The 25,621-nt window shown below is 36.8% G+C and overlaps 2 protein-coding genes across 2 annotated transcripts in view; one reads left to right on the top strand and one right to left on the bottom strand.

The window, feature by feature from the left end:
• The window catches only part of MED12L (mediator complex subunit 12L), a 442,361-nt gene that overhangs the window by 245,439 nt on the left and 171,301 nt on the right, over nt 1-25,621 (bottom strand). The window lies entirely within an intron of this gene.
• The window catches only part of P2RY14 (purinergic receptor P2Y14), a 47,518-nt gene that overhangs the window by 19,151 nt on the left and 2,746 nt on the right, over nt 1-25,621 (top strand). Inside the window, exons 2-3 of the mRNA XM_063442536.1 lie at nt 14,182-14,256; nt 16,167-16,281. The gene's annotated coding sequence lies outside the window, so the exon portion shown is untranslated. The remainder of the gene's footprint in view (nt 1-14,181; nt 14,257-16,166; nt 16,282-25,621) is intronic.

The following is a 25,621-nucleotide window of genomic DNA, read 5'->3' as shown; positions in this document are numbered from 1 at the left end:
TTAGCGAGTGTGTGTTTCTGTTAGCTAGTTTATGCGTAACTGTCAGTGAATGTGTGTGTGTATTTGGAAGGCGGGGCGGGGGGGGGGGGGGAAGGTTGGATGGGGGGGAGCGGGCGTCTGAGTTTTGTCCTGCCTAGGGTAGCACAAAACCAGGATACACCACTGATCCAAACACTAATCTAGCACTATAACTGTACGTTCTAGATTTTGTAATGCTTGCGTACTTGTATATGCTGGCTAAGGAACCAGTACTGCACTGCCAGTCTTTTATTTTTATTTTATTTTTTTTTACTTCTGCTTATGGAAATATGCAATGCAGTATTTCAAGCAAATGCTATGCAATTTTTACCTTTTTTATTGTTTTACTATTTCTATAACGGTTATAATTATTTTACACTTCTTGGGGGTACAACATGCTTTTTCACAAATATTCTCTTTTTCATTAATCACAGAAGTGTTTTGAACTGAAAACTGAATTGTAAAACTGACCACAATAATAAGCACTGGCTTCTTTTTTTTTAACTATAATTCAGTATTTAGTGAATGAACTACTTGTAGTGCTTAACCCCTTAAGGACCAAACTTCTGGAATAAAAGGGAATCATGACATGTCACACATGTCATGTGTCCTTAAGGGGTTAATAAACTACCCATAATGCATGGTTCTATTTATGCTATATTTTGATACTGAAGAGTTTATGGAGTTCAACAGTGAATTTTAGTTACTGAAAACTGAATTGCACAATTCGGACTGCAGTAGGTAAGCTGTACAGCTAAATTGGAGAGTTTTTCCAAACCAAATAGGTCAAAATAATCAAATTTGGAAAATTCTTTATCTTAGTTGTTCTCATAGCTTAGATATTTAAGTCTCAATTTTGTAATTTTGTTTTCAATTCACTATTATTTTCAGGATAATACAGAATTCTATTTATGAGAGATGTTATTCACTACAACAGCGAACTGTGATGAACTAAAAGCTGAATTGCAATATTCAAAATAAAATAGGAAAACTATCTAAAGTAGGTAAAATAATAATTTTTGGAAAATTCTCCATCTGTACTCATGGTTTAGCTATTTTCTATTGAATTTCGCAATTTAGTTTTTAATTTAATACGATTTTCAGTTTAGGGACTAAACCCTTCAGACAATACTTGAATCTTATTTTTTGTCCCAATTTGCCCTTGTTATATAATATAATAAAACCATTATATCAGGATTTTTTTCCACCTTTCATAAAAACTCAATATAGAGTTCTAGAACATTTATAACTTAGTAATGTATACTACCAGAACCTTAATTTAAAGATTGTATATATTAATACTTTTAAATCACCTTTGGTTTTACTTTTATAAAAGCATATGTGATCAAAACCACTTAGTAAATTGTTACATCTGTAGAAATAAAAAAATATATGGTTTAGCTCTCCCTTTTCATCACCTCCTTTCCCATGTACAATGCTGTATAATCTTAAGTGGGTGTCCATTAATGTTGAAGGCCTTACCAAACTCCCCACCGCTTACTTTGATAGGTCAATTGAATAAATGTAGATATATTATTATTTCAGGAAACCCACTTCACTAAATCCCAAATTTCTCTCATTCTAGCTGACTTTACAACAAACACGGTCCTATATAAAAGTCAATGAAGCAGCAATACTTCTGTAATGATCTTGCCCACAATCACTTCCACCAATTTCTATATATTATCAGGGGTAATATCTTGCAAACTTTATACCACCGGGCCTTCTAATTTAACAGTGCTTGCATCTATATATCTAACACCGCTTTTTCGCAACTGCAGCAAACTTAGCTATCTTTTAATATAGACAACAAATCAATTGCCAGTGGTGATTTTAAAGTCATTCTGTCTCCAGATGCAGATATGAGATTAAAGAAGCCAATGTTCTCACTCATGCAACTGCCAAATTCGCCAAACTTTTGTATCCCTATCTGACATAGGGAGAATGCCCTACATAGGTTTAAATCAACTTTCTTCTTACGCCCCTATCAATACTGTTCTATGGCCATCTTAGTCCTGTTTTGTTCCCTGACTCTCTCTCTCTTTATCTCTGCTTATATCCTCTTCTACTACAGGCACCATATCCGGGTCACACCACCGAAAATGTTTTACTTAATTCTTCAACTTACTTCATAATGGCCGACCATGGTAATGGAAACCTAACCCCACTGCATTACAGATACAGATAAATTACAACAGGTCTAGAACAGGAACTCACCCAATATTTTCTCAGACGGAACCTTATCAATTTTGCAACATAGTCTCAAAGCAAATGAAAAGAGCACTTACAGCCTAACACAATTTAGAAATCAAATGACAGCATGCCCATAAACCACAATTTCTAAATACCTGCAAGAAACAAACTCTTAAATGCCTCCTGGCTCTAAAGTTTTGCAGTGGATTCGCCAATTTAAATGTAAAACTTTTTGGGCAACTTACCCCCCTCCCAACCTAACAGAGGCAACAGCATACTTGACTCAGATGTAACTCAAGAAGAAATAGATAAAGATTGCAAAGCCTAATCTAATCTATTATGAGCTTTGGCACATATGGCTTTACTGCTATTTGATTAAAAAATCAAGTCCCAACTAGACCCTTACCATTACTGATTAATACGGTTTATGAATGTAGACAATAACATTTTAGCAAGATCTTCACTAACTGAATAGCCTTTTACCATACGCACTTAGTCTTTCTATATCAAGTAGATGATTTGTTAATCTACCATGGTGTGCCAAATCACAAATGCATGTCTGCTCTTTTATACCAAGAAGCTAAGCTGCCTGTCCAATTATCTAAAATGTCTGCACTAACTTACAGCCACTTTCATTCTTAACATAAATGTGGGTGCCTTTTGGATAGAGTTGGTTGCCTCTATTACAATGAACACCTTACCTATATTTCTTTATTTTAAAAATTGCTATTTCTCATTTGGCCCAAAGATTTAGAAATCCTGCAATTTAAAAAAAAAGGCTACTTCATATGGCACAGACAAACACTGTGGTGAGGTGCCAAACTTTATATGTTCCCACCAAATCAGTAGTCCTTCCACACTTTTTATTCAATATCCATACAATGCACCTAGATCTGACTCAAGAAATACAGGCTACCACAGACATCAAAGTGGTGGGTTGACCTGGAGCACCTCCTATTTAGACAGGATTTGCCTTCCCTTTATATTAGGCTCAGTAAAACTGAACTTCAATTCTTTCCTACAATCTCTGCGTTTTCCTGCTCGGTAATGCTCCGAGATCAAACCCCTGAGAAATATAATCTGATACACTCTCCTCTCACACCAGTTCTCCTGGACTCTGATTCCTTCTCATCATTCAAAAACATGTACTACCTTCAGCTTGGCTATTTGTTAGAGAAACCTTTAATTCAGCAAGTGGGTATTACCAGAAAAGGGCAATGCTTATACCAGAGCTGCCCAATAGGTAGATCCTCAGATCTTGTAGAACTACAACTCCCATGATGCTGTCATTCTAAAGGCATGCAAAGCATTGTGGGAGTTGTAGTTCTACCATATATGGGGATCTCCCTATTAGGCTTAGACTTTCCTGCATAAAGGGGGTTAATCTCTACAATACATAGTTCAGTTCTTCCATGTGCCACAATGCCAAATCTAAAATGAATGTGAGTTTAGGAGAGGGATATTGGTAAATCACACAATCTACCACTTACAAACTTCCAAAAGACCTCTACAGGTAACTGTATAATCAACAAGGCTCCAATCTGTAGGTGTAGTAGTTGTACTCTCAAACAAAAGCCATATGACAAAAAGTGGAAGGCAAACATTATACCCATAGAATCTAGCTTTGGCTGATCTCAAGACCTCAAGGCAGAAAACAAACTAGTAGCTTAAAATAACCCCTTTGACCCACAGAATGCTACTCAAACGATAGCCCTTGTTGATTACACAGTTTTATGGGTTCATGTATTCCAAACTAATTCATTATTTATGTTTCATATTTTCTTTTTTTTACCTGTTTATTAAAATAATCACTAAACATTGAATGCTAATTTTTTTATTTTATTTTTTGCTTTAGTACTCAACCCCACTAGGGATACTAAGCAACAGCACAGTATGATAAATTACCTACATTCATGAGTCAATCTAAAGATTAGCTGTCTTGTGGTGACCATGATATCATCTTTACTCTGAATACCTATCAATTACATCGGCCCAACATCAAAATAAATCTGTATTAAAGTTGTTATCAAGGTTATCAGATTTTTAAGCTTCCTTTACAAACAAAGAAATGGAGCCCTCTGCTGGTTATTTCCTTAACTACACAATTTAAATTAACTCCAATCTCACAGTCCAGATTTTCAGATGATAACTAATATTCCTAATACCAACACCCAGGCAGTGAGGAGACAGTACCTCGGTCAGGTTCCCCATGCTTTACCAAAGGTTTACAGAATCCAGCTCATTATTTACAACATGTTTAAATTACTATAACCATGTTCAATTTCTTGAATATCAGATGAAGTGTGGAATGACAAAACAAGACATAAATTATACCATGATTATTATTATTATTATTATTATTATTATTATTATTATTATTGACATTTATATAGTGCCAACAGATTATGTAGTTCTTTACAATATTATGGGAGGGGGGATGTAACTATAAATAGGTCAATTACAAGAAAACTTACAGGAACGATAGGTTGAAGAGGACCCTGCTCAAACAAGCTTACATTCTATAGGAGGTGGGGTATAAAACACATTAGGACAGGAAATAGCAATCAAATAAGCTGGGAGTGGAGCAGAAGTGGAGGAGAGAGTAGAGTATTGCCCTTTAGGAGAGAGCAAGAGACAGGTATGTGAGGTAGAAGTTACTCTGCAGGGGCCATAAGCTTTCCTAAAGAGATGGGTTTCAAGGTACTTCTTAAATGATTAAAGACAAGGGGAGAGTCTGATGGCGGTAGGCAGGCTATTCTATAGGAAGGGAGCCACCCGCGAGAAGTTCTGCAAGCATTAGTTGGACGTACAGGTGCGAGCAGCGGACAAGAGGTGGTCATGGACAGAGCGGAGAGACCAATAAGGGTCTCTCTCCATGACCAATGGATCTGTGAAGAGATATAAGAGGGGCTAGAATTGTTCAATACTTTATAGGAATGGGTTAGTACTTTGTATTGACTCCTACAGGATACAGAAAGCCAAAGGACTGATGTAACATATATGGGATGACAGGTCCAATGATCCCAAACCTTTTCATTTGTTATGTTTTTTTACAAACATATTTTTGTTGATAATGACTTAATGGCATCTCAAATTTTGTAGCCAGAATAAAATATTTATGTTTTGCCTAACAAAACTTGGCTATTGTATCAATTTGGCCATATGGCACTTCCAATGGATTTATGTGTTGATTTTTATTATTATTTATAAGGCGCCAATACATTCCACAGCGCTGTACAATGGGTTAACTAACAGACAAGTATTTTCAACTAGACTAGGGTGGCAGTTTGCATTCTAGAGAAAGTTTGGTAAAGTGACAGCAGAGGTAATGGTACGATGTGTTTCACGAAATATAGATTGCTAAAACAGTTTACAATGAAGACTAGTTGTTGTTTTGATTTTTGTGTTTTGGTTGACACCGTTACGAGGAAGCACACTCACTCTATAATCCCCACTGAGAGTGTTTTTGTTTGTTTTTGTTCAAAATTGGAGTTTTGACAAAAATGCTTTTGTTAAAAAGCTTCTCGATAATGGAATTAGTTTCAACATTAGCTCAATACTCTGTGTATATATTACGTTGTTTACAGATTGCTGGTAATTTTAGTATTGGACAATGTACTTTATTCTTTGATAATTCAGAGCCAGTAGTGTAACAATAGCAGTTGTGATTGGGCTCCAAAAGGGAAGGGGAATTACAAGTTTTGCATCCACTAAGACAATATACACACAGTGATCTATGAGCAGTTGATTTGTTCTTTATTCGTTCCCTTTTCAGCTCCCTCTCCAGTGTGCTGCATTGCAAACAAAAGGCATTCGGATATTTTACATCATATTCTGACAACTTCCATTCTGAGAACCTATGCATGTTATGGCAAAAAGCATGCAAGGGAAGGGGCGTCAAAAATAGTCACACTAAAATTCACTCACTATGGTTTTGTTGGAAAATACAGACAATGCAAACATGTATTCTCACAGGATAAAACACCTCAGAATATGGCTACGTTTGTGGCTGTAGACTACTTCTCCCACCCATGTAGCTGGCAATACTCTCGACCTCATCTTCTGTGTGTTAGTGTTAGAGTGTGTGTGTGTTAGAGTGTGTGTGTTAGTGTTAGTGTGTGTGTGTGTGTGTGTTAGTGTGTGTGTGTGTGTGTTAGTGTTAGTGTGTGTGTGTTAGTGTGTGTGTGTGTTAGTGTTAAGAGTGTGTGTGTGTGTGTGTTAGTGTGTGTGTTAGTGTTAAGAGTGTGTGTGTGTGTGTGTTAGTGTTAGAGTGTATTAGTGTTAGAGAGTGTGTGTGTGTGTGTGTGTGTGTGTTAGTGTGTGTGTGTGTTAGTGTTAGTGCAGAAGCTCCTCTAGCGGCTGTCAATGAGACAGCCACTAGAGGCTGGATTAACCCTCAGTGAAACATAGCAGTTTCTCTGAAACTGCTATGTTTTCAGCTGCAGGGTTAAAACTAGAGAGACCTGGCACCCAAACCACTTTATTGAGCTGATGTGATATGGGTGTCTGTAGTGGTCCTTTAAGTGCATTTGTTTATGCATGCATTGGCGTACATACCGCTTTCGCAGCCGCAGGTGCCTGCCGCCATGTTTGGGGGCCCACGGATCAGTTTTAGCACCGGGGCCCCATGGGGTGTGTGTACGCCACTGCTGCCGTGGCCATCCCCCAAACTAACCTTACAGCTGATAGCTTTGCATGTTACTTTACCGGAGTTCTCTTGGAGTTTACAAAATTGAACAGCTAAGGAAAGTATTCTCCCCACCCTGCCTTTCTCTTTCTCAACCACAAGTGGATCATGACTTTCCTACCCTTCAAACTTTGTCTCAGCTACTGAACAAGAGGTGACTGCGCTTCTCCTTTACTCTCACCCCACCACTTGCCCACTCGATACTATCCCATCTCACCTTATCAGATCTCTCTACCCTTGTCTTCCTTAACACACATCTTCGCCTGCTCTCTCTCTCTTCTGGTGTTGTTCCTGCTGACCTTAAACATGCTACTGTAGTACCTATCCTAAAAAAAAAAAATCTCTTGACCCGTCCTCCCCCTCTAACTATCATCCCATATCCCTGTCCCCTTTCTCCTCAAAGCTTCTGGAAAGACTTTGCCCGTATGTCTCACCTTCTCAATTCCAACTCTCTCCTTGACCCTCTTCAATCTGGCTTCCACCCTCTCCACTCTACTGGGACTGCTCTTATCAAAGTTACTAATGGCCTAATCGCAGCTAAATCCTAAGGCCACTACTCAATACTAATTCTTCTTGACCTCTCTGCTGCCTTTGACACCGTTGATCATGCTCTCCTTCTTAAAACCCCTCAATCACTCGGTCTCTGTGACTATCTCTACCAATGCTCATTCAACGTCTCCTTTTCTAATGATAACTCCTCCCCTCATCCTGTCTCAGTTTGGGTCCCCCAGAGGAAGGCTTCATAGCCGAAACGTTGGGGTTTTCATTTCTCCTGCTCTTGGTCAGTATACCTTTTTAATGGGTGTTTGCATTTAGCACTTTATTACTACTGTGGTTTAGGTACTATATACAGGTTATGCACTATCCTATGCACTTTCTTTCTTTCATGATATTTTGATGAATACTTTATGCATAAATAAATGCTTTTTCTATGTGCAAAACCTTGGTGTGCCTTCGGATCATTATAATTTCTATTATCAGTTTGAGTACCCCAAGGCTCTGTCCTTGGTACCCTTCTATTTTCTTTTTATACTGCCTCTCTTGGCAAACTTCACTGCTAGCCTTTCTTCCATCTCTGATTGGATGTCCTCCCACTTTTGGAAACTCAATATCTATAAAACTGACCTTGTCTTTCCTCCTCCTAATACTGATCCTCCTCTTTCACTCTACCTTCAAGTTAGTGATATCCACATAAGTCCATCCTTGCAAGCGCACTGTCTTGGCATCATACTTGATTCTGGCCTCACCTTTGAGCCTCACATCCAGTCTGTTGCCAAATCCTGTAGATTCCATCTTAAAAACATAGCCCGCATCCGCCCCTTTCTTACGCTCAATGCTATGGAGGAGCTTGTCCAAGCACTAGTAATTTCCTGCATGGATTATTGTAACCCTCTCCTAATTGGTCAAAAGTCGTATTGCCTCGCTACAGTCTGTAATGAATGCTGCCGCCAGACTGATTTTCTAGTTGGTCCTCTAACACCTCACCTCTCTTTCAGTCCTTACATTGGCTTCCTGTATCCTATAGGAGTCAATTCGTGCTAACCCATACCTATAAAGCACTGAACAATTGTAGCCCCTCATATCTCTTCAGAGACCCATAGGTATGCCCCTTCGCAGTCTCTTCACTCTGTCTATGACCTTCTCCTGTCCGCTGCTCGCACCTGTACGGCCAACTCGCGGGTGGCTCCCTTGCTATGGAATAGCCTGCCTACCACCAGACTCTCCTCTAGTCTTCAATCGTTTAATAAGTGCCTTAAAACCCATCTCTTTAGGAAAGCATATGGCCTCCCAGAGTAACCTCTACCTCACATATCTGTCTCTTGCTCTCTCCTAAAGGGCAGTAGTCTACTCTCTGCTCCAGCTCTGCTTCACTCTCACCTTATTTGATTGCTATTTCCTGTCCTAATCTGTTTTATACCCCACCTCCGAAAGACTGTAAGCTTGTTTGAGCAGGGTCCTCTTCAACCTATCATTCCTGTAAGTTTTCTTGTAATTGTCCTATTTATAGTTAAATCCCCACTCTCATAATATTGTAAAGTACTACGGAATCTGTTGGCACTATATAAATGTATAAAAGATTTATGGTAAAAGATGTTGTGTGATAATAATTCACAACCTATTTAGTCAGCTTAGAGTTTACAAACTAGAACATTTCAGACAACACAGGCAATTAACTTACAGCAGCTGATAACCTGCCAAGACTATGAAAAGCTTAACACTCACTTTCAATACAAAAACAAACCAACTTAAAGGTAAAGATTGCATGTATTATGTTTTTTATATATATATATATATATATGTATATATATATATATATATAATTTTGTAATAGATATACATTCGTAAATAACCATTTTAGTGCACCTCATGGCTTACCCTTACTCCATGTGGGCGGTCATCTTAACTATTATTTGGTCAGAACCACTGGTCAAAAACCACAGCTAATCAAGTGTGCACACAAATCCTGAGCATGTAACAGATATCCCAAAAATGTATTCTGGGATAGATTACGACCTTCAAATTTCTCATGGTCTTGCCAAAAAGTCTACCGATAACTGTACTGCTTATTCCAGGAGTTTCAATGAAAAAGGTTATTGACTTTCATGTATTCATTATAAATAATACACCACCATGCTATATTACATGCAATCTTTTATTGTCCGTAATTACAAAAATGACATGTTTCCTTTAAATAGATTTTAAAATAAATTGGCACATCTGAGCATACACTAATATCATGGTGGACACCCACGATTACATAGATGAAGAATTACTCATACAGATATATATATATATATATACTGCAATTTTTTTTAGTGCAACAACAGATCTATAGCATATTTTTATATACATGTAAGATTCAAACTATACAGGCTAGAAAAATATCTTAGTACAAACGTGGACTTCGAGGGAAGTGGTTTTAGAAACACTGTTTGTGAAGATAATATTTGTTATAACATAAATATAAGGAAGGAGTATAATTTATTGAGGAAGTCAAAACGTTATGAATGTGTAACTGGCAGTGTCAGAATATTTATATTAAGTGGGCAGAAGGGTATATACATTGAGACATACACACACACGCCTGCATAAATACCGTTGCACACAGGAAACAGAGAGCAAAATCTCAAAACAGTAAAACTTCTACTACATTAGCTTCATTTCAGGATCCATACAATAGCTTTGGTGCTTTTCCTGTTGCAAATTAGTTACAATTAGTAAATCAACCCTATTATTTAAAACTCATTGTCAGGGCTTTTGTTTATCTTTGTCATATAGGCAAATCAGAAACTAATGTCTATAACTTGTATTTCAACTCCTCTCAACTCCTCTCAGTCACATTTTATTTGTACCTTGGTGGGTCAAAGTGCCTAACTCCACATTCCTATTTCTATTGAGGTAGAAAGTGAGGTTTCTAAAGAGGGCACTGTGTCTAAAATTGGTGGTGAATGGGCATTTGGGCAGAGCTTAGAAGTGGGTGGAACAAAACACCAATGCCTCCTGCTGAGCAGATTTAGGAGGTTGAAAGGTAAGACAATATTTAGAAGTCAAACACTCACTCTTGATACTGCAAATATTCACATGCTATATGAGACCGTTACTATAAAAATGTGCTGGCTGTTTTAAGAGTTCTTTGTTTAACCATGGTAAATCGGGAGCCAATCTTGACTTGTGAAATAAAAACGGCCTGCCTATTGCCCACCTTGTATATGTCTATGGCAGGGGCACTGTAAATATAATAAAAAGACCATGTCAGACAGAAATACAATGAGTACTATAGGAGCTGTAATATACTTGACAGCTGGGCACTGACATGGCAGTACATTTTACTCGGCATTACCAAGCATTATAACAGGGATACTTGAAAGGGACACTCCAGGCACCAAAACACCAATCTAAATTGAGGCACTCTTACCTCAACTGTTCTCGAACGATTTAACCCAAAGTTGCCTCCAGGAGTGATGTCCCCTCCTCCCTGGCGGCATCCGGCTTCTACATTTTCAGAAAGAAACTTAGATTTTCCAAGCCAGTTTAGTGAATTGGGAGTCATCGATTGGCTGAGAGACAACCAGTGGTGCCTCTGCCCGCCGGCATTTCTCGATGAATCTGGGGGAGCGGTTGGAGGGATGGGGAGTGAACAACGCTGCTGGATGTAATTTTGGGGTTAAACTGTTTGAGAACAGTTTGTCTGTATGAAACCTCCTGCTTCAAAGCACGCATTCAGTCCTATAGACAGACATACCTGCCTAGCCTGTTTAGTTACAATACTAATAGAAAAAGTGCAGCATAATCGATAAGTTATTGTGCCAACTTTGTTGGGAATTTGCTATGAATCATCTTGTTATAACGTATGATGCATTTGAATGTACCTATATAGGTAGACAGAGTGATAAACCGCGCCCTATAAAGTGAATATACAGTGCTGATACTGCAAACAGAGGTATATATACTTATATATCTGATGACATCTGTGACTCCAAAGTATCTTGAAAAAAACAGAAAGAATATACACAAATAGTGCAATATGTAGCAGCAATATTTAATGTTAAGTAAAGTGTGTAAAGTGCGCACTCACAATTAACCCCTTAAGACCGCAGGACGTTCTAGGCCGTCCCAATTTTAGTGGGTCTAAAATCCGCAGGACGGCATAGAACGTCCTGCGATCTTATGTACTTACCCGGTCGCCGGCGATCCCACGCCGGCGATCGCGGTATGGGGGACTTACCTGGGAGCCCAGGGAGTCCCCCTCCGTCCTCTTCGGCCGCCCAGAGCCATGTGATCGCGAGGTCCTTGCGAGGACCCCGCGATCACATGGACGGCATAGCCGTCCAAGGCAGTGCCAGCAGGGGGAGTGCCTGTAATGACAGGTACTCCCCCTGCTGTCTGAAAATAAAATAAAATCAGTTAAAACAGTGTAAAAATAAGATTATATATACTTAGATCATATATATATTTATTATATATATGATCTAAGTATATATATACACATATACACACATACACATAAATATACATACACTGTCTACGTGTATTTTAATATTAATATATACATAATTATATATATATATATATATATTAATATCAAAATACACGTACAATGATATTGATTAAATATATATATAATTTTCATTATATATATTTATATATAATAAAAAATAAATAAATATATAAATACGTTGAAAAATAAAATAAAAAAATAATAAAAAAATAAAAAATATATAAACATGCGTAATTTCGTTCTAACTGTATTTTAAAATTAATATATATATATTGATATCAAAATACATGTAGAACGAAATAATATATATATCTATATACATAAGTATATACGTATATATCACTCTATATATACCTATATATAAATACAAATAATAAAAAAATATATATACATATATATATACACACATATATATATACACACATATATATATATAATAATTCTACGCATATATTTATGTAATAATTTTACATAATTAGGTCATTTTATTAATTACAATTTGCAGGACCTGCCTGACAACCCAGGCCGAAAGTTCAGGGAATTACATTTTCTAGCACTATATTTAACCCTGTAACTTTCCATGAAACCTGTACATGGGGGGTACTGTTTTACTTGGAAGACTTCGCTGAACACAAATATTTGTGTTTCAAAACAGTAAAATATATTACAACGACGATATCGTCAGTGACAGTGACATTTTTTGCATTTTTCACACACAAATGGCACTTACACTGACGATATAATTGTTGTGATACGTTTTACTGTTTTGAAACACTAATATTTGTGTTCAGCGAAGTCTCCTGAGTATAACAGTACCCCTCATGTACAGGTTTTATGGTGTTTTCAAAAGTTACAGAGTCAAATATAAGGTTTGCGTTTCATTTTTTTTTCACATTAAAATTCGCCAGGTTGCCTTTGAGACCGTATGGTAGCCCAGGAATGAAAATTATCCCCATGATGGCATACCATTTGCAATAGTAGACAACCCAGGGTATTGCAAATAGGGTAATAATTCTTATTTTCTCCCATTTTTTAAATATTTTTTTCATATTAAATTATGTTCCATACCTAAATATTTGATGTTAAACAAAAGCCCTGTTTCCCCAGAATAAAATTATATATAATAAGTGTGGGTGCATTTAATATGAAAGAGGTGAATTATGGTTGGACAGACATATAGCGCAAATGCCAGGTTTTGTTTACGTTTTTTTTGGATCACAACTTGTACATTTGGCTGCGGTCTTAAGGGGTTAATTGAGCTACGGAGTGTGAGTGCGCACTTTATGCACTTTACTTAACATTAAATATTGCTGCTACATATTGCACTATTTGTGTATATTCTTTCTGTTTTTTTCAAGATACTTTGGAGTCACAGATGTCATCAGATATATAAGTATATATACCTCTGTTTGCACTATCAGCACTGTATATTCACTTTATAGGGCGCGGTTTATCACTCTGTCTACCTATATTTGTTCTCTTGGTGAGATTTTTGGGAAGTCTCACAGATTCTCTGCTGCCCATTCCTTTTTTGCACTGTGTAGCGAGCGCTTATTTTCTGCTGTATTCATTTGAATGTACCTACCTGCACTCCAAAAATAAAGAATTGCACACAAAAAAAAACAAAAAACTGTTTCAGAACAGTTTAACCCATGATGGTAAAAGTGCCTCCAGGCACCATGACAACTCAATTTAGAATAAATTGTTTTGATGCTTGGATTGTCCCTTTAAGTATTATAGCAGTATTAATGCACTCGATGCATTCATTTCTGTATAATATCATACCAGCAACAATATGCTTGTGAGCAAGAATAATTAGATTATCAGTGATGCAAATGTGTTACAGGAACAGCTCTCTGGCTACTCGTGATCTGATATGGAGCTGATACATGTATAGTGGAAAACTGATAACTATGGTTACTGGCAAAATGTTGCAGAAAAATAAAATATTCTAAAAAGGCTCAAAACCTGCTTGGTGTTCGTCCTTGCCTGTGATTCTGCTAAAAAGTTAAACCATACATTCCCCATTATTTCTCACTCTACAAGTGAGTCTTTTATACAGAAATGATTCAAACTATTATCGAAGTATGTTTCCTTTTTTGGACTTTCCTTCCCTCCTGCACTTTGCAGAATCCCTTTATGAATGTGATTCTTTCAATCTTATCTGCCTGTCATCTTTTCTCTAAGCTCTAAAAAAAAAGGAAGTTAGACGATTTGCCATTAACCCTTGCTTTGTGATTAAAAAATGTATGTATCTTAAAATAATGTTTAATGCTATTCGAAGCATTAGACTGGACCAGACATCATCAGGAGTGGATAAGGGAAGCTGAGAGGAGATTGTCTCCGTACTGGATTACCGGTATGTTTTTAATGTTTTTTGCAGCTTTTTTATTTTAGGTTCCCTACATCTAAGCTAAAAAAAAAAAAAACTACTCCAACTTAAAAATAAATATATTTATTTATAACTTTAGAGTGTTCCTTTAAGTGAGAGCTGAGTGAACTATTTTTGTAGAATTAGACCTCATAGGATCTTTGTTATTTCTGGCAATTCACTCTACAATTGTTACAAGACGTCTGCTGTGTCTTCTTCTACCTTTTAAATCGTATCATCCTAATAAAGTCAGTGGTCGAATTCCTCTTGCCAAAACACTATACTGCCTTGCATAATTATTTATCCACCTTTGAAGTCCTAGTATTAGTGTTACAACATAGGCTTTCTTCTCTGCCATCACTTATGTGTGGGGTGTATGGGACTGATGAAATGAGTGGGGATCTCGGGAACATACAAAGGTACAAAGGAAGGTGCAATCTGAACTCTTTTTAATGTTCTTCAGCTGCTCCTCCCTTTACTATATGAGCTTTCGAAAATAGGTTTATAAAAACAGATGAGATGAGAGAAACTGCTTCATAATGTAAGGGAACCATCCATTCCACTAGCATGCCATGTGCAGGTGGTGACAAAAAACTAAAAATGAATAAAGGGATGGCAATTTAAAGGGGCACTATGGTCAACAGAACAACTATAGATACAATGCAGTTGTTCTGGTGTGTACAGTATGTCCCTGCAGTCATTGTAATGTAAACACTGCCTTTTCAGGGTTTACATTGCAGCCTAGGAACACCTCCAGTGGCAGTCACTCAGACGGCCACTAGAGGTGCTTCTTGGGTCAGTCCTGCACATTGTAGAGATGCTGATTGGTGCAACGCGGCATTTTGTTGCGCATTTGCCTCCCGATACTTTCCATGGAGATGGGGCAGGGGCAGAGCCATCGCCTTTTTGGAGGGGGGCAACTGGGGCTGAACACCTAAATGGTGTTTTAACACTATAGGGTCAGGAAGACATGTTTGTGGTCCCGATCTTATAGTGTTCTTTTAATCTATTAACACTCATTAACATAGGGGGAGGTTATATCTGAAATCTTTGCACTATGTAGTCACCAGTATGTAATTCACCTGTGGGATGTCAACGTAACAACTTTAGACTATGTATGTAACAAAATATTGTCCAACATAAAACCATCCACCTCACATGTGGTCAAATACCATTATGTAAAACCCTTTAATCTCACAACAGGTTGACAGGGTATTGGGAGGAAATGGCATGTGTTTTTTTTCCCTTTACAATTCCCACTGGTTGGAGCAGAAGAAGAGTATTGTGATTATTGCACTTTATAACCTGAATTGTGTAAATAAAAACAGAATGCAAAAGAATACTGAGATCAGAATGGTTTGAACTTTGGTAATGTTCCATTCAGGCTACTATTACAATCTATGCATACATTGGTCCATGAAATAATGCAGTCTTTGCATGCTCTGGCAACTGATGTTTTACAGCACACACAGGAATATATTGTCATAGAAACACATGTCAGTCCTCTGCCAAGATGCAGCTAAGAAACCACTAGCAGGTTTGTTGTTATGGTACAGTGCATTATCAGTTCCACCAATAGTACAGAGATTAACATTAAACAAATTACAACCTCACATCTCATCTCTGTTTAGTAAGGCAGCTATTAGTAGAAAAGCACAAAGGTCAAGGATAGTCATGGGAAAAGAAAATCTTTTTTGGTTTTTTTTTCTGGCTCTTTATAAATGTTTGCTCTGAATCTCTGAACTCGGTATATTTCTTTACTGTAAACGCAACACAAATGGTGCGTACGGACAAAAATATTTCTGCACATCTGCAGTACTTGACATTTATGCAGCTTTTTGGCAGACGTTTCAAAATTACTTTTTTTTTTTTTTTTTTTTTAAATACTCACTTAATAGGAGTGTCCGAAAACATTTCCAACACTGAGCCAGATACTTGAACCAGTGTCAGACACAGATCTGGGATAACTAAATTCAGAACCAAGAGAACACAACAGAATTTATTATAGAGCTGGTAAGTAGAGCAACACATTATTTTAAATATATTAAATACCTAATGTTTATGGCCCACTTTGAAGTTAGATATGCACTTAAATATTATTTTTGTTGATATTCAGAGATATTGTAACGTAATTACTATAGTTTTTACAATTAATTTCCCTTGTAAATCGGAATGGAAAATAGTTAGCTCACAGGGGATTATTAGATGTTCCTCATAACTTTTCAGAGAAATAATGCAATTATAGAAAAGCACATGTAAATTAAGGCTTTGGGAACCTACTTAAAACTGCTTTGTTTTGTACATCACATGATAAACAGGCGTACATTGACGGAGTGGGGAGAATATAACCTTCCAAATATATTTTGGATTTAAAACCACACCATCAGAATGGAGTATTTTAGATGCTTTAGGTGTTTTCTGAGTTAAGATGAAATGTTGCACTGCTTAATATGCAGCCATGATAGTAATTTTAGACTAATGGAGAATTAGGGTTTAGCGGTTTAGGGCTTAAGGGGAAAAGGCATACGAGGTGTTTAAGATTTGTGGACTAAGGGGCTTAGGAATAGAATTTCTAAGAAACGCAAAGCACCCCCAAACCCTATTTCACTGGATATACTGCTGGTCACAGAAGCACTGACATTGTTGTAATGACATTTACTAATAGAAAGAGCTATATGCTGAACGCAGAAACTTTATATAATTGTTAAAATGACCAAAAAGCCTTTGTATAATCAACATGTTAAAATGTGTTCCTACTAGAACTTTAAAAATCTATGCAGGTCTTGCTTTAAACTAAAAGTTATTTAAAACTGTTGAAAGCAGGGCGAGACTGGAATAGCAATTTGTCTGGGGCATTTAAAGACAGAGTGTCAGGGGACCCTGCATCATTCTGGCATAAGGACCACTCCACTCCAAGCAGCTTTTTTAAATTCAAGGTTTTTATTGACAAGTTTTATCAGGAGAATGGGGGGGGGGGAGGTACAGAAAGAAGAAGGCGGGGTTGGGGTAGGGATACAAGGATAAACAAAGATACAACATCATATGGAATGCAGCGTGAAGCCACTCAGTTTTACATAATGCGTAGACAGAGCATAGAATGTTAAATACAGCATGTAGCATACAAAGCATAACATACTTAAAATGTGATGGGCCTACAACTTATTGTTGCGCATTGTGATTATTAAATAGTATGTGGTAGTTATATAGTACGTTCCAAGCAGCTTTTATACCGGTGGTAATGCAGGCATTGCATCATTTCAGCAACAGTGTCAAATTACATTTTGGCATTGCTTAAATGACGCAATACGCTAGGTCTATTTATCCTCAGTCCGCCAGAAGACCTGTGCCCTGTCCTGGTCTCTTGTTTTGTTTATTACGGTTTTCTACCTCTGTTTGTTGACTAGTGTAGGACTAGGAATTCTCCAATCCTGACCTTGTTAATTATGCACTCTCTTGCTATTTTGATCTCCCTTGACTTTTCTTTTGACCATTCTACCTCTGTTGTACACATTAAGCTCAGCCACCTCTAAGAACCGGTAATACATTACTATTTCTCTGTGCTCACCTAGGATTGCATGTTGGAAAATTGCATATTACTGACTCAGAGCAACCAATGGGAGGGTGAGGTTAAAGAGTTCTATGATCATCATCGTTATTAGCATTTACATGGTACCGACACATTCCGCAGCGCTTTACAAGTATAGCATGGGGATGTTTGGCAAGTATTTGACATACAAACAATTAACAGTGACAGAGACAAGGAATCATGAAGTCTCTATTGAAACTCGTTTATATTCATCCCCAATGACAAGCATTCACCTCCTGCAGAGCCCATTCTCAGAACCGTGCTGAAATGCTGTTGCATTGGCAAATGTTTATTTAGCACAGCACAAGCACATTTAGGGACTTGCTTGCTCTGCATTTTTTAATGGTATCCCTACAGGGAATGTGATAAGGGTTACTGTTGGTGTTGTATGTGTGAGGAGGCTGCTTATGGTGCTGCAAGTGTGGGATGAGACTACTTGTGGGTTTGATTGTGTGTGGAGGGGTTGTAGTGTGTATAGGTGGGAGCTGTTTATAGTGTATGCACCTGTATGTGTTAAGTGGACTGTTTGTGGCGTGTGTGTGTGTGTGTGTGTGTAAGTGTATGTGTGTAGTATGTGAGTGTAAATAGGAGATGTTTGCGTTGTGTGTTTCTGTGTGTGGAGAGGGCTATGGAGTCACTGCTTTGACGTGAGTTCAGGAATCTATTTGTAGTTTGTGCATGAACAGAGGCAGTTTGTAGTGTGTATTTCTGTCTGTGTGAAGTCTCTCTTTGTGGTACATTTCTATCTGATTGGAGGCAGCTGATTATTGGGGGATGTAAAGTGTGTGCTGTTTAGGTAGGGGCTGGGATTTAAAAAAAAAAAAAAAGTAATTATTAAAATAGAAAAGTGATGTTTTTTCCCTCTACGTCTTTTTTCCATTTTGCTAAGGGGAGAAGATATAATCAGGGGCGGACTGAGCGGTCGGCACTTCGGACATGGTCCGAGGGCCCGACTGAGGTAGGGGGCCCGCCACCCAGCCACTTTGTGTCTGTGGTACAGACACACAACAGAATTTGCGCCGACTGCTTGAGTGAAACGGGCCCGTGATAACGGTATGTTATTGTGTGTGTATATCTGTATGTATGTGTAAGAGTGTATGTATATCTGTATGTATGTTAGTGTGTGTCTATGTATCTGCATGTATGTTAGTGTGTGTATATCTGTATGTTAGTGTGTGTCTGTGTATCTGTATGTATGTTAGTGTGTATGTGTTAGTGTGTGTCTGTATCTGTATGTATGTTAGTGTGTGTGTATATCTGTATGTATGTTAGTTTGTGTCTGTATATGTATGTATGTTAGTGTGTGTCTGTATATGTATGTATGTTATTGTGTGTCTGTATCTGTATGTATGTTATTGTGTGTATATCTGTATGTATGTGTAAGAGTGTGTGTATATCTGTATGTATGTTAGTGTGTGTCTATGTATCTGCATGTATGTTAGTGTGTGTATATATGTATGTTAGTGTGTGTCTGTGTATCTGTATGTATGTTAGTGTGTATGTGTTAGTGTGTGTCTGTGTATCTGTATGTTAGTGTGTGTATATCTGTATGTATGTTAGTGCGTGTCTGTATATGTATGTATGTATGTTATTGTGTGTCTGTATCTGTATGTATGTTATTGTGTGTGTATATCTGTATGTATGTTAGTGTGTGTCTATGTATCTGCATGTATGTTAGTGTGTATATCTGTATGTATGTTAGTGTGTGTCTGTGTATCTGTATTTATGTTAGTGTGTGTGTCTGTGTATCTGTATGTTAGTGTGTGTCTGTATATCTGTATGTTAGTGTGTGTCTGTATCTGTATGTTATTGTGTGTGCATATCTGTATGTATGTGTTAGAGTGTGTGTATATCTGTATGTATGTTAGTGTGTGTCTATGTATCTGCATGTATGTTAGTGTGTGTATATCTGTATGTATGTTAGTGTGTCTGTGTATCTGTATGTATGTTAGTGTGTATGTGTTAGTGTGTGTCTGTGTATATGTATGTATGTTAGTGTGTGTATATATGTATGTATGCTAGTGTGTGTCTGTATATGTATGTATGTTATTGTGTGTCTGTATCTGTATGTATGTTATTGTGTGTGTATATCTGTATGTATGTGTTAGAGTGTGTGTATATCTGTATGTATGTGTTGGTGTGTGTCTGCGTATCTGCATGCGTTTTAATGTGTGCGTGTGTGTGTATCTTTATGCATGTTAGTGTGTGTCTGTGTATCTGTATATCTGTATGTGTTTTAATGTGTCTGTCTGTGTGTTAGAGTGTGTCTGTAAATTTGTATGTCAATGTGTGTGTCTGTGTATCTGTATATGTGTTGGTGTGTGTATGTATCTGTATAAAAATTTAGTTTTCTACAAAAGGTGTGTTTTCATATGTTAAGTATTTGTTACCGAGTGCAGTAAATAACAATGTTCCTATTACTAGTCAGATAATATGCAAATATGACTGATACTGTACAGTCCATCACTCTGCAGAGACTTAGGGTATTTCAATGTAGATCCTAGCTGCGAGAAGGCTATATCGTCACAGTAAAACATTCAAAATAAACAATTTACCGATGACCTAAGGAGATCAGGTTGAGTGTAAATAAATGAATAAAATCTGTTTGTTATGTTAATCTAGTTTCAATTATTGGTTTAACTTGCATAAAAAGCAAATATAAAAAAGCTTACAGTATGAGCATTAGGGTAAAGTTCATTATATTTATCTGTTCTGTACTTGTCCCTTTACATGATTAATAATCTGGTAGAGATAGATAAGTATCACTATGACAGTCTGTTTAAAAGAAAATTCTTCAAGTCCCTGGGAATTTTTCCTGATGTAACATAAATATATATTGTAAACATTCAGGTTTGCATGAAACATTCTATAAACGTGAATGCTGTATTAAAACGATCTGTCTCCAAGATTTTAATTCAGCAGTCTGAATGTTCTGGTACCATGGCTTTATAAAATGACTAACAATATTTGAATTCAGGAATCCCCAAGTTAAAAACAACTTTCTTTTCATAATTTAGCACGTTATCAAGTTGGAAAAAAGACCCATTCAAATATTTTCTATCTTGGCTTTAAATTTCTAAACTGGCTTCCAACCCACCAAAACGTACTGTTTATTAAATACTACATTCTGGAATAGATTTCCATACAGGTGAAAACATTGATTTTATTGTGATGACCTAGGATATAGAACCCTATGAATTCCACCCAGAGTTTTTAATTCTTACTCCAATGTCAGAGTCACACAGTCTGTAACTATATCCTTCATATTTTAATTGATTCGCAATATTTGATCCTCTCCAATTGATGTTTCATACAAGTATACCTAGAGTAAAAAACCTAGGATGAACACAGTATACTCACTTAGCGATATTTAGGGAGATGACAATTGCCACAACTGATGAGTTATTTGATTACACAATTCCACAGGGTACATAGCAAGAGATCATGCATTTTTATTATGATAATACCTATTTATTTGCTGAATGATAATTATATTATTTTATCTCTATGTTTCTCTCTATGTCCAACAATGTGACCTAGGTATAATAAAAATACAACACTTACTCTTAACTTTCCTATTGTTCCAGTGCTGTTAAAAGTGAAGAATCATTCTGTCTTACTGTACAAGAAGTACAAGAACATCTATGGTTTAATATACATTGCCTGCATTCCTACAGAGCAGGAAGCAAAAGAGGGCTCTAGAACACTACAGTGTTTATGTTCATGCTAAAATAGCAGCCTGACTGTTCTATATTGTATAGATGACTGTATATGTAAAGTGGAAACGGCACTTCCTAAAGCACAATTATGTTTCTTATAATTACCCATACGTGGGGATTGTACACATTTTATTCATACATAGGAATTTTTTTACATTCTAATCTCACACCCTCGCTGAAAGATTGCAAAGTAAGGGATACCGTATAAGCTCTGAAATGGTATCTATCTACTTTTTCAGTAAGGGCCCACCAAACAAATGACACTTTAAAATTGCATAAAACACAATTGCACTTTCAGTTATCTCTGAACAGCTAACTACACAAAAAGTCTCATGTCCCGTGAATGTGTTAAATAGTCTTAGTAAATTTCAAAGAAATGCTAGATTATGCATTTTACAATCACGGACCCAAAGAGTTAAATAATACATCTCCAACAGAATTACAGGTTGAATGTTTATTAAGTCACCAGACGGTTTTGTAATGTAATGCAATGCAATAATGACATGTTATAACAAAACCCTGTGATTGGCGACGTGGAGAGCACAGGACTGCACAATAATTGAATTCCTAGAATACAGAACTTGGGAAATAGAAGCCTACACTTACAGGCAGTGTGTAAATGTTATTAAAATAGACGTTCTATTTTCAGTAAATCAAACCATTGGGTGAAGAATAGGTTGTGTCATAGCAGTGTGTTAATTCTGTGATAAATACACATTAACAATAATGTATCAGTAATGTGGTTGATGAAAGGTAATCATGTACTGTGGTCAGTAAATCTACACAGATGTTTCAAAAATCTGGATGTGGGTGGTGTGAGAAGTGAATAAGTTATTATATGTAAAGTGCATTAAGCAAAATAATAAGATAAACCAAAGTTCAAATATATGAAGTATTTAAATCTCATTTTAGAGTAGCATCATGCATTTGCCTTAAAGCACTTAAAGGGACACCAAAGTCACCAGAACAACTACAGTTTAATGTAGTTGTTCTGGTGAGTATAATCATTGCCTTCAGGAATTTTAATGCAAACACTGCCTATTCCGAGAAAAGGCAATGTTTACATTGCCCCCATAGGGACTGCTGATTGGCTAAAATGGTGTTTGGCCCCAGCCCGTCCCACCCCTATAGGGAAAGCATTAGATTGGCTAAAAATCTGCAATTCTGATGATGTCACCAAGGATAAAGCATATAAAGTATAAAGAATAAAAGCATCAATTACTTTCTTACCAGACTTCTGAGTGGTCGGAGTGCACTCTTTGTCACGACACTCCTTAGTTGATTTGCCCTTGTGCAGTACTCATACTCACCACTGTTTCTGTTTGGTACTGTTCCTGATTTCTTTTCATTAAGCACTTCACCTGGTCCTTGTTTAGCACCTATTTAGTTTGGGTTCTCCCCTCACTCCTTGCCAGATCATTGCCTTTTGTTTCCTGTTTCCCTGGTTTCCTGTGTTCCTGGCTCCTGCATACTGTGACTTGGTCCTGTGTCCTGTGTCCTGTGTCCTGCGTCTCCTGGTCTTCAACCTGTGTCCTCCTGATCCTGCGTTATTGTGTCCTCCTGGTCCTTCGTTGTTGTGTCCTCCGATCCTGTGTTCTGGTTCCGTGGTCCCGGCTTTACTACCAGTGATCCTGTCCCTGCAGACTTGTTCATTGATTCTCCTTTGGATCTTGATGTCACTATATTAGTCTTGTGTCTCTGGACATGTGCCATACCTGATACTTGTGGTAGCTGCACAATCCTACCCTTAAAGTCAAGGACTGTTACAGTATTTGTTGCCTGCACGATTAGTGCTAATTTTGATTTACTGTATATATTTTGTGGCCTTGTCTGTGTGTGTATATATTGTTTTGTGTTTTCCTTTGGTTTCCTGTAAATATATATCTCTTGATTTACCCTATTTATTTGTGTCTTGGCATTTATTTCTCTGCTGAATGGGTTCCCACATTTAAAGTGACAGTGCTGTTCCAGGGCAGCACCCCTTCATGTCATTACACTCTTCTTGTTTTCTTAAATAATTATATATATAAATATTGAAATACACTTAATATATATGTATATATACATTTTAAGTTTATTTTGTTATTAATACTAAATATCAAAATACATTATCATTTTTAGATTTACTTTATTTAATTATATGTGTATATGTAAAATCACATGGAATTAAACAAATGTAGAATGATAAAAATGTAGTTTCATATTATATTGTCAAAATACACAGAAAATTTTAAAAATATATATTATTTTTACATTTTATGTGTATTTTTATGATATATATGTATATATAATATCAATATAATATATATATATATATATATATATTATCAAAATACACTTGGAATTAAATGATTTCTATGTGTATATTTATGATTATGATTTTACATAATTATGTAATTTTATTAATTATATATTGGGGAACCTGTCTGACCACCCAGGCAGAAAGTCCAGAGTGTTGTACTCATGAGACATTACTGAACACAAATCTGCGTATTTTATTGCAGGTAACAGTATTACGACATTCACCGTTAAAATGCCATGCATAATTTGGAAAATAAAATGTCTTAATTTCTCACACTTTTTTTCTACTGTCATCTAGCCAACTGCTGCTCAACCTAACCTGCCTGCTGCTGTGGTTGGCAGTACGAAACTACACCAGCAGGCAAATTAGTGTAAGCAGCAGTTGGTCAGACAAGAGCAGATTCTGATCCAACATGGCTGCTGAGTAAGATAAAAAGGTGACATTTTATCAAATAAATCAACATACATCGTTAAAAAATGTATAACTAAATTTAATTTATTGTAATAAACTTTTGAAAAAATGAAGTGTAAATTTGAGGACAGTTTTCATTTAAAGGAACACTGTAGGCACTAATGGACTCCAGCCACTATAACCACTTCAATTTGTTGAGTCGTTATGGTACCTGAAGTGTTTCTTTACAGTTTCGGTATGTGCACCATATCCTGGCTGATTTAACAGTGCCCCTTAAGGCATAGTTTCAGTGGCCTACTGACCACATAACATATTTAAGGGTCAATTGATCCCCTCCCCTAACCTTGCTTTACATTAGCTACATTCCTCTGCTAGAAAGCATATCCATTGACCCTGAAGATGTGACATTTCCTGTATACCACTAAGCCAGGATGGAAAGCTGCTAAAAAATGAATGTTCTCCCACGCTTTCTCTTTTTCTTCCAAATGCTTCTTGGCAAGCTCCCTCCTCCTTTTTTCAGCAGCTAACATTTTATTTACATTATTTATTAGCACTCTTATTTACATTATTATGCAGCTCTCTTACAGTCATTGACAGGAATCATTATCTGACTACTAAATGATGGAGATAAATACACCAGGAACATACGCTCTAATCATTGGACTTGCTTCTCTGGATCACCCCAGTCATGAAACCACCAATATCCCACATATGCAATGGAATTTTAAGAGATACCTCATTTAAGGGAGCTGCATTCCCCCATGACTAATTTCACACATAACCCTGCTTTCCCTCAAAGTATGGTTTTCATCTGCTCCACATTACACCCTAGGCCAAAGGGAAAAGGTTCCACTTCAGACTTACACTCAAAGATCTATAACCTTAAATTCATTGTTACATATATTGCCCTGTAGTTAGCCCACAAATTATGATTTAAATTAATTAACTGAAGGCAAACTAAAGATATAGTCAACATGTACACACACAGACTGAAGGACAATGTACTTTTATCATAACATACGACTATGCCATTATAATTTTATATTTTAAAATTAATCATATACATAATAACCAACACAGGCACATTCGTAGCTCGTATAAATATGTCCTTCCATCAGAAAACCAAAGAACTACTAGTCTCAGATAGTCTTTACTACAGAGTGGTCAATACAGATAGCTCTTATAGATATGATAAAAGTTAATTATCCCTGTTGTATTAGATAAGAACAACATTTAAAGAAAAACCTAGACACTATCACACATTTAAAAAGGTACTCAACAGATATCATGACTACGATAACTCAAAGACATAGCTTGTGGCAGTTGAAAAAGACA

Source organism: Pelobates fuscus, chromosome 2 (assembly GCF_036172605.1).
Source record: "Pelobates fuscus isolate aPelFus1 chromosome 2, aPelFus1.pri, whole genome shotgun sequence".
Lineage (NCBI taxonomy): Eukaryota > Metazoa > Chordata > Amphibia > Anura > Pelobatidae > Pelobates > Pelobates fuscus.
Note: the sequence above shows the minus strand (reverse complement) of the source record. Positions and strands in the feature narration are given on the sequence as shown.